This window comes from Schistocerca serialis, chromosome 12 (genome assembly GCF_023864345.2).
Source record: "Schistocerca serialis cubense isolate TAMUIC-IGC-003099 chromosome 12, iqSchSeri2.2, whole genome shotgun sequence".
Taxonomy (NCBI): Eukaryota; Metazoa; Arthropoda; class Insecta; order Orthoptera; family Acrididae; genus Schistocerca; species Schistocerca serialis.
Genome location: NC_064649.1, coordinates 155,403,885 through 155,422,762, shown reverse-complemented (window position 1 = coordinate 155,422,762; position 18,878 = coordinate 155,403,885).

Sequence of the window (18,878 nt, the reverse complement as noted above, 5' to 3'; positions counted from 1 at the left end):
GGGGGGTGGGGGGGGGGGAGCGAGCGTAGGAGGACAAAATGTTTTTTTATTGGTATGTACTCAGGCTTTATTGTGTTTTAAAGAATGTTCGTTCAAGTTCATATAAGAATGTAGCATTTTATTTCCAAAGTATAGTAAATCCTTGTTTTCTCACAGCAGGGTGATCGCACTACAAGGCTGCAATTTTTGTTTGCCCATCAAGTGGAGTTTTGGTGGAAATGATACACCACAAGCAGTATGTTGTCCACGAGAGGGGGGTGGGATGGGGGGGCGAGCAGGAGCGTACAAGTTGTTCTTCTATTGGTATGTACTCAGGCTTTATAGTGTTTGAAAGAATGTTCTTTCAAGTTCATATAAAAATGTAGCATTTTATTTCCATAGTGTAGTAAATTTTTGTTTTCTCACAGCAGGGTGATCGCACTACAAGGCTGCAATTTTTATTTGCCCATCAAATGGGCTTTTGGTGGAAATAACACACCACCTGCAGCATGTTGTCCACGACAGGGGGGGTGGGATGGGGGGGCGAGCGGAAGAGGACAAGATGTTCTTCTATTGGTATGTACTCAGGCTTTATAGTGTTTGAAAAAATGTTCTTTCAAGTTCATATAAGAATGTAGCATTTTATTTCCAAAGTGTATTAAATCTTTGTTTTCTCACAGCAGGGTGATCGCACTACAAGGCTGCAACTTTTATTTGCCCATCAAGTGGGCTTTTGGTGGATATGACACACCACCAGCAGCATGTTGTCCACGAGAGGGTGGTGTGGGGGGGGGGGGGGGGGGGGGGGCGAGCGTAAGAGGACAAGTTGTTCTTCTATTGGTATGTACTCAAGCTTTATAGTGTTTGAAAGAATGTTTGTTCAAGTTCATATAGGAATGTAGCATTTTATTTCCAAAGTGTAGTAAATCTTTGTTTTCTCACAGCAGGGTGATCACACTACAAGGCTGCAATTTTTATTTGCCCATCAAGTGGTCTTTTGGTGGAAATGGCACACCACCAGCAGCATGTTGTCCACGAGAGGGGGGTGGGATGGGGGGCGAGCAGGATAGGTCAAGTTGTTCTTCTATTGGTATGTACTCGGGCTTAATAGTGTTTCAAAGAATGTTCTTTCAAGTTCTTATAGGAATGTAGCATTTTATTTCCAAAGTGTAGTAAATCTTTGTTTTCTCACAGCAGGGTGATCGCACTACAAGGCTGCAATTTTTATTTGCCCATCAAGTGGGCTTTTGGTGGAAATGACACACCACCACCAGCATGTTGTCCACGAGAGGTTGGTGTGGCGGGGCGAGCGTAAGAGGACAAGTTGTTTTTCTATTGGTATGTACTAAGGCTTTATAGTGTTTTTAAGAATGTTCGTTCAAGTTCATATAAGAATGTAGCATTTTATTTCCAAAGTGTAGTAAATCCTTGTTTTCTCACAGCAGGGTGATCGCACTACAAGCCTGCAATTTTTGTTTGCCCATCAAATGGAGGTTTGGTGGAAATGATACACCACAAGCAGCATGTTGTCCACGAGAGGGGGGTGGGATGGGGGGGCGAGCAGGAGAGTACAAATTGTTCTTCTATTGATATGTACTCAGGCTTTATAGTGTTTGAAAGAATGTTCTTCCAAGTTCATATAAAAATGTAGCATTTTATTTCCAAAGTGTAGTAAATCTTTGTTTTCTCACAGCAGGGTGATCGCACTACAAGGCTGCAATTTTTATTTGCCCATCAAGTGGGCTTTTGGTGGAAAAGACACACCACCAGCAGCATGTTGTCCACGAGAGGGGGGTTGGATGGGGGGTTGAGCAGGAGAGGACAAGTTGTTCTTCTATTGGTATGTACTCAAGCTTTATAGTGTTTGAAAGAATGTTCTTTCAAGTTCATATAAGAATGTAGCATTTTATTTCCAAAGTGTTGTAAATCTTTGTTTTCTCACAGCCGGTTGATCGCACTACAAGGCTGCAATTTTTATTTGCCCATCAAGTGGGCTTTTGGTGGAAATGGCACACCACCAGCAGCATGTTGTCCACGAGAGGGGGGTGGGATTGGGGGGCGAGCAGGAGAGGACAAGTTGTTCTTCTATTGGTATGTACTCAGGATTTATAGTGTTTGAAAGAATGTTCTTTCAAGTTCATATAAGAATGTAGCATTTTATTTCCAAAGAGTAGTAAATGATTGTTTTCTCACTCCAGGGTGATCGCACTACAAGGCTGCATTTCTTATTTGCCCATCAAGTGGGCTTTTGATGGACATAACACACCACCAGCAGCATGTTGTCCATGAGAGGTAGGTGGGATGGGGGGGCGAGCAGGAGAGGACAAGTTGTTCTTCTATTGGTATGTACTCAGGCTTTATAGTGTTTGAAAGAATGTCCTTTCAAGTTCATATAAGAATGTAGCATTTTATTTCCAAAGTGTAGTAAATCTTTGTTTTCTCACAGCAGGGTGATCACACTACAAGGCTGCAATTTTTATTTGCCCATCAAGTGGGCTTTTGGTGGAAATGACACACCACCAGCAGCATGTTGTCCACGAGAGGGTGGTGGGATGGGGGGGCGAGCAGGAGAGGACAAGTTGTTCTTCTATTGGTATGTACTCAGGCTTTATAGTGTTTGAAAGAATGTTCTTTCAAGTTCATATAAGAATGTAGCATTTTATTTCCAAAGTGTACTAAATCTTTGTTTTCTCACAGCAGGGTGATCGCACTACAAGGCTGCAATTTTTATTTGCCCATCAAGTGGGCTTTCGGTGGAAATGACACACCACCAGCAGCATGTTGTCCACGAGAGGGGAGGTGTGGCGGGGTGGTGGGGGTGGGGGGAGGGGGGGGGGGGAAGCGAGCGTAGGAGGACAAAATGTTTTTCTATTGGTATGTACTCAGGCTTATTGTGTTTTAAAGAATGTTCGTTCAAGTTCATATTAGAATGTAGCATTTTATTTCCAAAGTATAGTAAATCCTTGTTTTCTCACAGCAGGGTGATCGCACTACAAGGCTGCAATTTTTGTTTGCCCATCAAGTGGAGTTTTGGTGGAAATGATACACCACAAGCAGCATGTTGTCCACGAGAGGGGGGTGGGATGGGGGGGCGAGCAGGAGCGTACAAGTTGTTCTTCTATTGGTATGTACTGAGGCTTTATAGTGTTTGAAAGAATGTTCTTTCAAGTTCATATAAAAATGTAGCATTTTATTTCCATAGTGTAGTAAATTTTTGTTTTCTCACAGCAGGGTGATCGCACTACAAGGCTTCAATTTTTATTTGCCCATCAAGTGGGCTTTTGGTGGAAATAACACACCACCTGCAGCATGTTGTCCACGACAGGGGGGGTGGGATGGGGGGGCGAGCGGAAGAGGACAAGATGTTCTTCTATTGGTATGTACTCAGGCTTTATAGTGTTTGAAAAAATGTTCTTTCAAGTTCATATAAGAATGTAGCATTTTATTTCCAAAGTGTATTAAATCTTTGTTTTCTCACAGCAGGGTGATCGCACTACAAAGCTGCAACTTTTATTTGCCCATCAAGTGGGCTTTTGGTGGATATGACACACCACCAGCAGCATGTTGTCCACGAGAGGGTGGTGTGGGGGGGGGGGGGGGGGTGAGCGTAAGAGGACAAGTTGTTCTTCTATTGGTATGTACTCAAGCTTTATAGTGTTTGAGAGAATGTTCTTTCAAGTTCATATAAGAATGTAGCATTTTATTTCCAAAGTGTAGTAAATGTTTGTTTTCTCACAGCAGGGTGATCGCACTACAAGGCTGCAATTTTTATTTGCCCATCAAGTGGGCTTTTGTTGGAAATGACACACCAAAAGCAGCATGTTGTCCATGACAGGATGGGGGGGGGGGCAGCGTAAGAGGACAAGTTGTTCTTCTATTGGTATGTACTCAGGCTTTATATTGTTTGAATGAATGTTTGTTCAAGTTCATATAAGAATGTAGCATTTTATTTCCAAAGTGTAGTAAATCTTTGTTTTCTCACAGCAGGTTGATCGCACTACAAGGCTGCAATTTTTATTTGCCCATCAAGTGGGCTTTTGGTGGAAATGGCACACCACCAGCAGCATGTTGTCCACGAGAGGGGGGTGGGATTAGGGGCGAGGAGGAGAGGACAAGTTGTTCTTCTATTGGTATGTACTCAGGCTTTATAGTGTTTGAAAGAATGTTCTTTCAAATTCATATAAGAATGTAGCATTTTATTTCCAAAGTGTAGTGAATCTTTGTTTTCTCACAGCAGGGTGATCGCACTACAAGGCTGCAATTTTTATTTGCCCATCAAGTGGGCTTTTGGTGGAAATGACACACCACCAGCAGCATGTTGTCCATGAGAGGGGGTGGGATGGGGGCGCGAGCAGTAGAGCACAAGTTGTTCTTCTATTGGTATGTACTCAGGCTTTACAGTGTTTGAAAGAATGTTCTTTCAAGTTCATATAGGAATGTAGCATTTTATTTCCAAAGTGTAGTAAATCTTTGTTTTCACACAGCAGGGTGATTGCACTACAAGGCTGCAATTTTTATTTGCCCATCAAGTGGGCTTTTGGTGGAAATGACACACCACCAGCAGCATGTTGTCCACGAGAGGGGGGTGGGATGAGTGGGCGAGCAGGAGAGCACAAGTTGTTCTTCTATTGGTATGTACTCAGCATTTATTGTGTTTGAAAGAATGTTCTTTCAAGTTCATATAAGAATGTAGCATATTATTCCCAACGTGTAGTAAATCTTTGTTTTCTCACAGCAGGGTGATCGCACTACAAGGCTGCAATTTTTATTTGCCCATCAAGTGGATTTTTGGTGGAAATGACACACCACCAGCAGCATGTTGTCCACGAGAGGGGGGTGTTATGGGGGGGCGAGCAGGGGAGCAGAAGTTGTTCTTCTATTGGTATGTACTCAGGCTTTATAGTGTTTGAAAGAATGATCTTTCAAGTTCATATAAGAATGTAGCATTTTATTTCCAAAGTGTAGTACATGTTTGTTTTCTCACACCAGTGTGATCGCACTACAAGGCTGCAATTTTTATTTGCCCATCAAGTGGGCTTTTGGTGGAAATAACACACCACCAGCAGCATGTTGTCCACGAGAGGGGGGGTGGGATGGGGGGGCGATCGGAAGAGGACAAGTTGTTCTTCTATTGGTATGTACTCAGGCTTTATAGTGTTTGAAAGAATGTTCTTTCAAGTTCATATAAGAATGTAGCATTTTATTTCCAAAGTGTAGTAAATCTTTGTTTTCTCACAGCAGGGTGATCGCACTACAAGGCTGCAATTTTTATTCCCCCATCAAGTGGGCTTTTGGTGGAAATGACACACCACCAGCAGCATGTTGTCCACGAGAGGGGGGTGGGATGGGGGGGCGAGCAGGAGAGGACAAGTTGTTCTTCTATTGGTATGTACTCAGGCTTTATAGTGTCGAAAGAATGATCTTTCAAATTCATATAAGAATGTAGCATTTTATTTCCAAAGTGTAGTAAATCTTTCTTTTCTCACAGCAGGGTGATCGCACTACAAGGCTGCAATTTTTATTTGCCCATCAAGTGGGCTTTTGGTGGAAATGACACACCACCAACAGCATGTTGTCCACGAGAGGGGGGTTGGATGGGGGGCCGAGCAGAAGAGGACAAGTTGTTCTTCTATTGGTATGTACTCAGGCTTTATAGTGTTTGAAAGAATGTTCTTTCAAGTTCATATAACAATGTAGCATTTTATTTCCATAGTGTAGTAAATCTTTGTTTTCTCACAGCAGGGTGATCGCACTACAAGGCTGCAATTTTCATTTGCCTATCAAGTGGGCTTTTGGTGGAAATGACACACCACCAGCAGCATGTTCTCCACGAGAGGATGGTGTGGGGGGGGGGGGGGGGGGGGCGAGCGTAAGAGGACAAGTTTTTCTTCTATTGGTATGTACTCAGGCTTTATAGTGTTTGAAACAATGTTCGTTCAAGTTCATATAAGAATGTAGCATTTTATTTCCAAAGTGTAGTAAATCTTTGTTTTCTCACAGCAGGGTGATTGCACTACAAGGCTGCATATTTTATTTGCCCATCAACTGGGCTTTTGGTGGAAATGGCACACCACCAGCAGCATGTTGTCCACGAGAGGGGGGTGGGATGGGGGGGCCAGCAGGAGAGGACAAGTTGTTCTTCTAATGGTATGTACTCAGGATTTATAGTGTTTGAAAGAATGTTCTTTCAAGTTCATATAAGAATGTAGCATTTTATTTCCAAAGTGTAGTAAATCTTTGTTTTCTCACAGCAGGGTGATCGCACTACAAGGCTGCAATTTTTATTTGCCCATCAAGTGGGCTTTTGATGGAAATGACACACCACCAGCAGCATGTTGTCCACGAGAAGGGGGTAGGATGGGGGTGCGAGCAGGAGAGGACAAGTTGTTCTTGTATTGGTATGTACTCAGGATTTATAGTGTTTGAAAGAATGTTCTTTCAAGTTCATATAAGAATGTAGCATTTTATTTCCAAGGTGTAGTAAATCTTTGTTTTCTCACAGCAGGGTGATCGCACTACAAGGCTGCAATTTTTATTTGCCCATCAAGTGGGCTTTTGGTGGAAATGACACACCACCAGCAGCGTGTTGTCCACGAGAGGGGGGTGGGATGGGGGGGCCAGCAGGAGAGGACAAGTTGTTCTTCTATTGGTATGTACTCAGGATTTATAGATTTTGAAAGAATGTTCTTTCAAGTTCATATAAGAATGTAACATTTTATTTCCAAAGTGTAGTAAATCTTTGTTTTCTCACAGCAGGGTGATCGCACTACAAGGCTGCAATTTTTATTTGCCAATCGAGTGGGCTTTTGGTGGAAATGACACACCACCAGCAGCATGTTGTCCACGAGAGGGGGGTAGGATGGGGGGGCGAGCAGGAGAGGACAAGTTGTTCTTCTATTGGTATGTACTCAGCCTTTATAGTGTTTGAAAGAATGTTCTTTCAAGTTCATATTAGAGTGTAGCATTTTATTTCCAAAGTGTAGTAAATCTTTGTTTTCTCACAGCAGGGTTATCGCACTACAAGGCTGCAATTTATATTTGCCCATCAAGTGGGCTTTTGGTGGAAATGACACACCACCAGCAGCATGTACTCCACGAGAGGGGGGTGGGATGCCGGGGACGAGCAGGAGAGGACAAGTTGTTCTTTTATTGGTATGTACTCAGACTTTATAGTGTTTGAAAGAATGTTCTTTCAAGTTCATATAAGAATGTAGCATTTTATTTCCAAAGTGTAGTAAATGTTTGTTTTCTCACAGCAGGGTGATCGCACTACAAGGCTGCAATTTTTATTTGCCCATCATGTGGGCTTTTGGTGGAAATGACACACCACCAGCAGCATGTTGTCCACGAGAGGGGGGTGGGATGGGGGGGCGAGCAGGAATGGACAAGTTGTTCTTCTATTGGTATGTACTCAGGATTTATAGAGTTTGAAAGAATGTTCTTTCAAGTTCATATAAGAATGTAGCATTTTATTTCCAAAGTGTAGTAAATCTTTGTTTTCTCACAGCAGGGTGATCGCACTACAAGGCTGCAATTTTTATTTGCCCATCAAGTGGGCTTTTGGTGGAAATGACACACCACCAGCAGCATGTTGTCCATGAGAGGTGGGTGGGATGGGGGGCGAGCAGGAGAGGACAAGTTGTTCTTCTATTGGTATGTACTCAGGCTTTACAGTGTTTGAAAGAATGTTCTTCCAAGTTCATATAAGAATGTAGCATTTTATTTCCAAAGTGTAGTAAATGTTTGTTTTCTCACACCAGGGTGATCGCTTTACTAGGCTGCAATTTTTATTTGCCCATCAAGTGGGCCTTTGATGGAAATAACACACCACCAGCAGCATGTTGTCCACGAGAGGGGTGGTGGGATTGGGGGGGCAAGCGGAAGAGGACAAGTTGCTCTTCTATTGGTATGTACTCAGGCTTTATAGTGTTTGAAAGAATGTTCTTTCAAGTTCATATAAGAATGTAGCATTTTATTTCTAAATTGTAGTAAATCTTTGTTTTCTCACAGCAGGGTGATCGCATTACAAGGCTGCAATTTTTATTTGCCCATCAAGTGGGCTTTTGGTGGAAATGACACACCACCAGCAGCATGTTGTCCACGAGAGGGGGGTTGGATGGGGGGGCGAGCAGGAGAGGACAAGTTGTTCCTCTATTGGTATGTACTCAGGCTTTATAGTGTTTGAAAGAATGTTATTTCAAGTTCATATAAGAATGTAGCATTTTATTTCCAAAGTGTAATAAATCTTTGTTTTCTCACAGCAGGGTGATCGCACTACAAGGCTGCATTTTTTATTTGCCCATCAAGTGGGCTGTTGGTGGAAATGACACACCACCAGCAGCATGTACTCCACGAGAGGGGGTGGGATGCCAGGGACGAGCAGGAGAGGACAAGTTGTTCTTCTATTGGTATGTGCTCAGGCTTTATAGTGTTTGAAAGAATGTTCTTTCAAGTTCATATTAGAGTGTAGCATTTTATTTCCAAAGTGTAGTAAATCTTTGTTTTCTCACAGCAGGGTGATCGCACTACAAGGCTGCAATTTATATTTGCCCATCAAGTGGGCTTTTGGTGGAAATGACACACCACCAGCAGCATGTACTCCACGAGAGGGGGGTGGGATGCCGGGGACGAGCAGGAGAGGACAAGTTGTTCTTCTATTGGTATGTACTCAGAATTTTTAGTGTTTGAAAGAATGTTCTTTCAAGTTCATATAAGAATGTAGCATTTTATTTCCAAAGTGTAGTAAATCTTTGTTTTCTCACAGCAGGGTGATTGCACTACAAGGCTGCAATTTTTATTTGCCCATCATGTGAGCGTTTGGTGGAAATGACACACCACCAGCAGCATGTTGTCCACGAGAGGGGGGTGGGATGGGGGGGCGAGCAGGAGAGGACAAGTTTTTCTTCTATTGGTATGTACTCAGGATTTATAGTGTTTGAAAGAATGTTCTTTCAAGTTCATATAAAAATGTAGCATTTTATTTCCAAAGTGTAGTAAATCTTTGTTTTCTCACAGCAGGGTGATCGCACTACAAGGCTGCAATTTTTATTTGCCCATCAAGTGGGCTTTTGGTGGAAATGACACACCACCAGCAGCATGTTGTCCATGAGAGGTGGGTGGGATGGGGGCGCGAGCAGGAAAGGACAAGTTGTTCTTCTATTGGTATGTACTAAGGATTTATAGTGTTTGAAAGAATGTTCTTTCAAGTTCATATAAGAATATAGCATTTTATTTCCAAAGTGTAGTAAATGTTTGTTTTCTCACACCAGGGTGATCGCACTACAAGGCTGCAATTTTTATTTGCCCATCAAGTGGATTTTTGGTGGAAATGACACACCACCAGCAGCATGTTGTCCACGAGAGGGGGGTGTTATGGGGAGGCGAGCAGGGGAGCAGAAGTTGTTCTTCTATTGGTATGTACTCAGGCTTTATAGTGTTTGAAAGAATGATCTTTCAAGTTCATATAAGAATGTAGCATTTTATTTCCAAAGTGTAGTACATGTTTGTTTTCTCACACCAGTGTGATCGCACTACAAGGCTGCAATTTTTATTTGCCCATCAAGTGGGCTTTTGGTGGAAATAACACACCACCAGCAGCATGTTGTCCACGAGAGGGGGGGTGGGATGGGGGGGCGATCGGAAGAGGACAAGTTGTTCTTCTATTGGTATGTACTCAGGCTTTATAGTGTTTGAAAGAATGTTCTTTCAAGTTCATATAAGAATGTAGCATTTTATTTCCAAAGTGTAGTAAATCTTTGTTTTCTCACAGCAGGGTGATCGCACTACAAGGCTGCAATTTTTATTCCCCCATCAAGTGGGCTTTTGGTGGAAATGACACACCACCAGCAGCATGTTGTCCACGAGAGGGGGGTGGGATGGGGGGGCGAGCAGGAGAGGACAAGTTGTTCTTGTATTGGTATGTACTCAGGCTTTATAGTGTCGAAAGAATGATCTTTCAAATTCATATAAGAATGTAGCATTTTATTTCCAAAGTGTAGTAAATCTTTCTTTTCTCACAGCAGGGTGATCGCACTACAAGGCTGCAATTTTTATTTGCCCATCAAGTGGGCTTTTGGTGGAAATGACACACCACCAACAGCATGTTGTCCACGAGAGGGGGGTTGGATGGGGGGCCGAGCAGAAGAGGACAAGTTGTTCTTCTATTGGTATGTACTCAGGCTTTATAGTGTTTGAAAGAATGTTCTTTCAAGTTCATATAACAATGTAGCATTTTATTTCCATAGTGTAGTAAATCTTTGTTTTCTCACAGCAGGGTGATCGCACTACAAGGCTGCAATTTTCATTTGCCTATCAAGTGGGCTTTTGGTGGAAATGACACACCACCAGCAGCATGTTCTCCACGAGAGGATGGTGTGGGGGGGGGGGGGGGGGGGGCGAGCGTAAGAGGACAAGTTTTTCTTCTATTGGTATGTACTCAGGCTTTATAGTGTTTGAAACAATGTTCGTTCAAGTTCATATAAGAATGTAGCATTTTATTTCCAAAGTGTAGTAAATCTTTGTTTTCTCACAGCAGGGTGATTGCACTACAAGGCTGCATATTTTATTTGCCCATCAACTGGGCTTTTGGTGGAAATGGCACACCACCAGCAGCATGTTGTCCACGAGAGGGGGGTGGGATGGGGGGGCCAGCAGGAGAGGACAAGTTGTTCTTCTAATGGTATGTACTCAGGATTTATAGTGTTTGAAAGAATGTTCTTTCAAGTTCATATAAGAATGTAGCATTTTATTTCCAAAGTGTAGTAAATCTTTGTTTTCTCACAGCAGGGTGATCGCACTACAAGGCTGCAATTTTTATTTGCCCATCAAGTGGGCTTTTGATGGAAATGACACACCACCAGCAGCATGTTGTCCACGAGAAGGGGGTAGGATGGGGGTGCGAGCAGGAGAGGACAAGTTGTTCTTGTATTGGTATGTACTCAGGATTTATAGTGTTTGAAAGAATGTTCTTTCAAGTTCATATAAGAATGTAGCATTTTATTTCCAAGGTGTAGTAAATCTTTGTTTTCTCACAGCAGGGTGATCGCACTACAAGGCTGCAATTTTTATTTGCCCATCAAGTGGGCTTTTGGTGGAAATGACACACCACCAGCAGCGTGTTGTCCACGAGAGGGGGGTGGGATGGGGGGGCCAGCAGGAGAGGACAAGTTGTTCTTCTATTGGTATGTACTCAGGATTTATAGATTTTGAAAGAATGTTCTTTCAAGTTCATATAAGAATGTAACATTTTATTTCCAAAGTGTAGTAAATCTTTGTTTTCTCACAGCAGGGTGATCGCACTACAAGGCTGCAATTTTTATTTGCCAATCGAGTGGGCTTTTGGTGGAAATGACACACCACCAGCAGCATGTTGTCCACGAGAGGGGGGTAGGATGGGGGGGCGAGCAGGAGAGGACAAGTTGTTCTTCTATTGGTATGTACTCAGCCTTTATAGTGTTTGAAAGAATGTTCTTTCAAGTTCATATTAGAGTGTAGCATTTTATTTCCAAAGTGTAGTAAATCTTTGTTTTCTCACAGCAGGGTTATCGCACTACAAGGCTGCAATTTATATTTGCCCATCAAGTGGGCTTTTGGTGGAAATGACACACCACCAGCAGCATGTACTCCACGAGAGGGGGGTGGGATGCCGGGGACGAGCAGGAGAGGACAAGTTGTTCTTTTATTGGTATGTACTCAGACTTTATAGTGTTTGAAAGAATGTTCTTTCAAGTTCATATAAGAATGTAGCATTTTATTTCCAAAGTGTAGTAAATGTTTGTTTTCTCACAGCAGGGTGATCGCACTACAAGGCTGCAATTTTTATTTGCCCATCATGTGGGCTTTTGGTGGAAATGACACACCACCAGCAGCATGTTGTCCACGAGAGGGGGGTGGGATGGGGGGGCGAGCAGGAATGGACAAGTTGTTCTTCTATTGGTATGTACTCAGGATTTATAGAGTTTGAAAGAATGTTCTTTCAAGTTCATATAAGAATGTAGCATTTTATTTCCAAAGTGTAGTAAATCTTTGTTTTCTCACAGCAGGGTGATCGCACTACAAGGCTGCAATTTTTATTTGCCCATCAAGTGGGCTTTTGGTGGAAATGACACACCACCAGCAGCATGTTGTCCATGAGAGGTGGGTGGGATGGGGGGCGAGCAGGAGAGGACAAGTTGTTCTTCTATTGGTATGTACTCAGGCTTTACAGTGTTTGAAAGAATGTTCTTCCAAGTTCATATAAGAATGTAGCATTTTATTTCCAAAGTGTAGTAAATGTTTGTTTTCTCACACCAGGGTGATCGCTTTACTAGGCTGCAATTTTTATTTGCCCATCAAGTGGGCCTTTGATGGAAATAACACACCACCAGCAGCATGTTGTCCACGAGAGGGGTGGTGGGATTGGGGGGGCAAGCGGAAGAGGACAAGTTGCTCTTCTATTGGTATGTACTCAGGCTTTATAGTGTTTGAAAGAATGTTCTTTCAAGTTCATATAAGAATGTAGCATTTTATTTCTAAATTGTAGTAAATCTTTGTTTTCTCACAGCAGGGTGATCGCATTACAAGGCTGCAATTTTTATTTGCCCATCAAGTGGGCTTTTGGTGGAAATGACACACCACCAGCAGCATGTTGTCCACGAGAGGGGGGTTGGATGGGGGGGCGAGCAGGAGAGGACAAGTTGTTCCTCTATTGGTATGTACTCAGGCTTTATAGTGTTTGAAAGAATGTTATTTCAAGTTCATATAAGAATGTAGCATTTTATTTCCAAAGTGTAATAAATCTTTGTTTTCTCACAGCAGGGTGATCGCACTACAAGGCTGCATTTTTTATTTGCCCATCAAGTGGGCTGTTGGTGGAAATGACACACCACCAGCAGCATGTACTCCACGAGAGGGGGTGGGATGCCAGGGACGAGCAGGAGAGGACAAGTTGTTCTTCTATTGGTATGTGCTCAGGCTTTATAGTGTTTGAAAGAATGTTCTTTCAAGTTCATATTAGAGTGTAGCATTTTATTTCCAAAGTGTAGTAAATCTTTGTTTTCTCACAGCAGGGTGATCGCACTACAAGGCTGCAATTTATATTTGCCCATCAAGTGGGCTTTTGGTGGAAATGACACACCACCAGCAGCATGTACTCCACGAGAGGGGGGTGGGATGCCGGGGACGAGCAGGAGAGGACAAGTTGTTCTTCTATTGGTATGTACTCAGAATTTTTAGTGTTTGAAAGAATGTTCTTTCAAGTTCATATAAGAATGTAGCATTTTATTTCCAAAGTGTAGTAAATCTTTGTTTTCTCACAGCAGGGTGATTGCACTACAAGGCTGCAATTTTTATTTGCCCATCATGTGAGCGTTTGGTGGAAATGACACACCACCAGCAGCATGTTGTCCACGAGAGGGGGGTGGGATGGGGGGGCGAGCAGGAGAGGACAAGTTTTTCTTCTATTGGTATGTACTCAGGATTTATAGTGTTTGAAAGAATGTTCTTTCAAGTTCATATAAAAATGTAGCATTTTATTTCCAAAGTGTAGTAAATCTTTGTTTTCTCACAGCAGGGTGATCGCACTACAAGGCTGCAATTTTTATTTGCCCATCAAGTGGGCTTTTGGTGGAAATGACACACCACCAGCAGCATGTTGTCCATGAGAGGTGGGTGGGATGGGGGCGCGAGCAGGAAAGGACAAGTTGTTCTTCTATTGGTATGTACTAAGGATTTATAGTGTTTGAAAGAATGTTCTTTCAAGTTCATATAAGAATATAGCATTTTATTTCCAAAGTGTAGTAAATGTTTGTTTTCTCACACCAGGGTGATCGCACTACAAGGCTGCAATTTTTATTTGCCCATCAAGTGGGCTTTTGATGGAAATAACACACCACCAGCAGCATGTTGTCCACGAGAGGGTGGTGGGATGGGGGGGGGGCGAGCAGTAGAGGACAAGTTGTTCTTCTATTGGTATGTACTCAGGATTTATAGTGTTTGAAAGAATGTTCTTTCAAGTTCATATAAGAATGTAGCATTTTATTTCCAAGGTGTAGTAAATCTTTGTTTTCTCACAGCAGGGTGATCGCACTACAAGGCTGCAATTTTTATTTGCCCATCAAGTGGGCTTTTGGTGGAAATGACACACCACCAGCAGCGTGTTGTCCATGGGAGGGGGGTGGGATGGGAGGGCCAGCAGGAGAGGACAAGTTGTTCTTCTATTGGTATGTACTCAGGATTTATAGATTTTGAAAGAATGTTCTTTCAAGTTCATATAAGAATGTAGCATTTTATTTCCAAAGTGTAGTAAATGTTTGTTTTCTCACAGCAGGGTGATTGCACTACAAGGCTGCAATTCTTATTTGCCAATCCAGTGGGCTTTTGGTGGAAATGACACACCACCGGCAGCATGTCGTCCACGAGAGGGGGGTGGGATGGGGGGGCGAGCAGGGGAGGACAAGTTGTTCTTCTATTGGTATGTACTCAGGCTTTATAGTGTTTGAAAGAATGTTCTTTCAAGTTCATATTAGAGTGTAGCATTTTATTTCCAAAGTGTGGTAAATCTTTGTTTTCTCACAGCTGGGTGATCGCACTACAAGGCTGCAATTTATATTTGCCCATCAAGTGGGCTTTTGGTGGAAATGACACACCACCAGCAGCATGTACTCCACGAGAGAGGGGTGGGATGCCGGGGACGAGCAGGAGAGGACAAGTTGTTCTTCTATTGGTATGTACTCAGACTTTATAGTGTTTGAAAGAATGTTCTTTCAAGTTCATATCAGAATGAAGCATTTTATTTCCAAAGTGTAGTAAATGTTTGTTTTCTCACAGCAGGGTGATCGCACTACAAGGCTGCAATTTTTATTTGCCCATCATGTGGGCTTATGGTGGAAATGACACACCACCAGCAGCATGTTGTCTACGAGAAAGGGGTGGGATGGGGGGGCGAGCGGAGACGACAATTGGTTCTTCTATTGGTATGTACTCAGGATTTATAGTGTTTGAAAAATGTTCTTGCAAGTTCATATAAGAATGTAGCATTTTATTTCCAAAGTGTAGTAAATCTTTGTTTTCTCACAGCAGGGTGATCGCACTACAAGGCTGCAATTTTTATTTGCCCATCAAGTGGGCTTTTGGTGGAAATGACACACCACCAGCAGCATGTTGTCCATGAGAGGTGGGTGGGATGGGGGGCGAGCACGAGAGGACAAGTTGTTCCTCTATTGGTATGTACTCAGGCTTTATAGTGTTTGAAAGAATGTTATTTCAAGTTCATATAAGAATGTAGCATTTTATTTCCAAAGTGTAGTATATCTTTGTTTTCTCACAGCAGGGTGATCGCACTACAAGGCTGCATTTTTTATTTGCCCATCAAGTGGGCTTTTAGTGGAAATGACACACCACCAGCAGCATGTACTCCACGAGAGGGAGGTGGGATGCCGGGGACGAGCAGGAGAGGACAAGTTGTTCTTCTATTGGTATGTACTCAGGCTTTATAGTGTTTGAAAGAATGTTCTTTCAAGTTCATATAAGAATGTAGCATTTTATTTCCAAAGTGTAGTAAATCTTTGTTTTCTCACAGCAGGGTGATCGCACTACAAGGCTGCAATTTTTATTTGCCCATCAAGTGGGCTTTTGGTGGAAATGACACACCACCAACAGCATGTTGTCCACGAGAGGGGGGTTGGATGTGGGGCCGAGCAGGAGAGGACAAGTTGTTCTTCTATTGGTATGTACTAAGGATTTATAGTGTTTGAAAGCATGTTCTTTCAAGTTCATAGAAGAATGTAGCATTTTATTTCCAAGGTGTAGTAAATTTTTGTTTTCTCACAGCAGGGTGATCGCACTACAAGGCTGCAATTTTTATTTGCCCATCAAGTGGGCTTTTGGTGGAAATGACACACCACCAACAGCGTGTTGTCCACGAGAGGGGGGTGGGATGGGGGGGCCAGCAGGAGAGGACAAGTTGTTCTTCTATTGGTATGTACTCAGGATTTATAGTGTTTGAAAGAATGTTCTTTCAAGTTCATATAAGAATGTAGCATTTTATTTCCAAAGTGTAGTAAATCTTTGTTTTCTCACAGCAGGGTGATCGTACTACAAGGCTGCAATTTTTATTTGCCAATCAAGTGGGCTTTTGGTGGAAATGACACACCACCAGCAGCATGTTGTCCACGAGAGGGGGGTGGGATGGGAGGGCGAGCAGGAGAGGCCAAGTTGTCTTCTATTGGTATGTACTCAGGCTTTATAGTGTTTGAAAGAATGTTCTTTCAAGTTCATATTAGAGTGTAGCATTTTATTTCCAAAGTGTAGTAAATCTTTGTTTTCTCACAGCAGGGTGATCGCACTACAAGGCTGCAATTTATATTTGCCCATCAAGTGGGCTTTGGTGGAAATGACACACCACCAGCAGCATGTACTCCACGAGGGGGGGTGGGATGCCGGGGACGAGCAGGAGAGGACAAGTTGTTCTTCTATTGGTATGTACACAGACTTTATAGTGTTTGAAAGAATGTTCTTCCAAGTTCATATAAGAATGTAGCATTTTATTTCCAAAGTGTAGTAAATGTTTGTTTTCTCACAGCACGGTGATTGCACTACAAGGCTGCAATTTTTATTTGCCCATCATGTGGGCTTTTGGTGGAAATGACACACCACCAGCAGCATGTTGTCCACGAGAGGGGGATGGGATGGGGGGGCGAGCAGGAGAGGACAAGTTGTTCTTCAATTGGTATGTGCTAAGGATTTATAGTGTTTGAAAGAATGTTCTTTCAAGTTCATATAAGAATATAGCATTTTATTTCCAAAGTTTAGTAAATGTTTGTTTTTTCACACCAGGGTGATCGCACTACTAGTCTGCAATTTTTATTTGCCCATCAAGTGGGCTTTTGATGGAAATAACACACCACCAGCAGCATGTTGTCCACGAGAGGGGTGGTGGGATTGGGGGGGCGAGCGGAAGAGGACAAGTTGTTCTTCTATTGGTATGTACTCAGGCTTTATTGTGTTTGAAAGAATGTTCTTTCAAGTTCATATAAGAATGTAGCATTATATTTCTAAATTGTAGTGAATCTTTGTTTTCTCACAGCAGGGTGATCGCACTACAAGGCTGCAATTTTTATTCGCCCATTAAGTGGGCTTTTGGTGGAAAAGACACACCACCAGCAGCATGTTGTCCACGAGAGGGGGGTTGGATGGGGGGGCGAGCAGGAGTGGACAAGTTGTTCCTCTATTGGTATGTACTCAGGCTTTATAGTGTTTGAAAGAATGTTATTTCAAGTTCATATAAGAATGTAGCATTTTATTTCCAAAGTGTAGTAAATCTTTGTTTTCTCACAGCAGGGTGATCGCACTACAAGGCTGCATTTTTTATTTGCCCATCAAGTGGGCTTTTGGTGGAAATGACACACCACCAGCAGCATGTACTCCACGAGAGGGGGGTGGGATGCCGGGGACGAGCAGGAGAGGACAAGTTGTTCTTCTATTGGTATGTACTCAGGCTTTATAGTGTTTGAAAGAATGTTCTTTCAAGTTCATATAAGAATGTAGCATTTTATTTCCAAAGTGTAGTAAATCTTTGTTTTCTCACAGCAGGGTGATCGCACTACAAGGCTGCAATTTTTATTTGCCCATCAAGTGGGCTTTTGGTGGAAATGACACACCACCAACAGCATGTTGTCCACGAGAGGGGGGTTGGACGGGGGGCCGAGCAGGAGAGGACAAGTTGTTCTTCTATTGGTATGTACTAAGGATTTATAGTGTTTGAAAAAATGTTCTTTCAAGTTCATATAAGAATGTAGCATTTTATTTCCAAAGTGTAGTAAATGTTTGTTTTCTCACAGCAGGGTGATCGCACTACAAGGCTGCAATTTTTATTTGCCCATCAAGTGGGCTTTTGGTGGAAATGACACACCACCAGCAGCATGTTGTCCACGAGAGGGGGGTTGGATGTGGGGGCGAGCAGGAGAGGACAAGTTGTTCTTCTATTGGTATGTACTCAGGCTTTATAGTGTTTGAAAGAATGTTATTTCAAGTTCATATAAGATAGTAGCATTTTATTTCCAAAGTGTAGTAAATCTTTGTTTTCTCACAGCAGGGTGATCGCACTACAAGGCTGCATTTTTTATTTGCCCATCAAGTGGGCTTTTGGTGGAAATGACACACCACCAGCAGCATGTACTCCACGAGAGGGGGGTGGGATGCCGGGGACGAGCAGGAGAGGACAAGTTGTTCTTCTATTGGTATGTACTCAGGCTTTATAGTGTTTGAAAGAATGTTCGTTCAAGTTTATATATGAATGTAGCATTTTATTTCCAAAGTGTAGTAAATCTTTGTTTTCTCACAGCAGGGTGATCGCACTACAAGGCTGCAATATTTATTTGCCCATCAAGTGGGCTTTTGGTGGAAATGACACACCACCAGCAGCATGTTGTCCACGAGAGGGGGGTGGGATGGGGGGGCGAGCAGGAGAGGAACAGTTGTTCTTCTATTGGTATGTACTCTGGCTTTATAGTGTTTGAAAGAATGTTCTTTCAAGTTCATATAAGAGTGTAGCATTTTATTTCCGAAGTGTAGTAAATCCTTGTTTTCTCACAGCAGGGTGATCGCACTACAAGGCTGCAATTTTTATTTGCCCATCAAGTGGGCTTTTGGTGGAAATGACACACCACAAACAGCATGTTGTCCACGAGAGGGCGGTGGGATGGGGGGGCGAGCAGGAGAGGACAAGTTGTTCTTCTATTGGTATGTACTCAGGCTTTATAGTGTTTGAAAGAATGTTCTTTCAAGTTCATATAAGAATGTAGCATTTTATTTCCAAAGTGCAGTAAATTTTTGTTTTCTCATAGCAGGGTGATCGCACTACAAGGCTGCATTTTTATTTTCCCATCAAGTGGGCTTTTGGTGGAAATGACACACCACCAGCA